Source organism: Bison bison, unplaced genomic scaffold (genome assembly GCF_000754665.1).
Source record: "Bison bison bison isolate TAMUID 2011002044 unplaced genomic scaffold, Bison_UMD1.0 scf7180017864205, whole genome shotgun sequence".
Lineage (NCBI taxonomy): Eukaryota > Metazoa > Chordata > Mammalia > Artiodactyla > Bovidae > Bison > Bison bison.
The window spans coordinates 6,477,876-6,478,148 of NW_011494777.1; positions in this window are offsets into that span (position 1 = coordinate 6,477,876).

Genomic DNA, 273 nt, shown 5'->3' on the forward strand with positions numbered 1-273 from the left:
ATATATATGTTGGTGGCTCAAATGGTAAAAAATCTGCCTGCAATGCAGGAAATCCAGGTTCAATCCCCGAGTCGGGAAGATCCTGGGAGAAGGAAATGGCAACCCAGTCCAGTATTCTTGCCTGGAAAATTCCATGAATAGAGGAACCTGGCAGGTACAGTCCATGGGATCGCAAAGAATCGGACACGACTGAGGAGCTAACACTTAACTTACTTACAATGAGAAATAAAATTGTATTTAATGAAAATATATGGGAAGGAGACACAAGCCTTT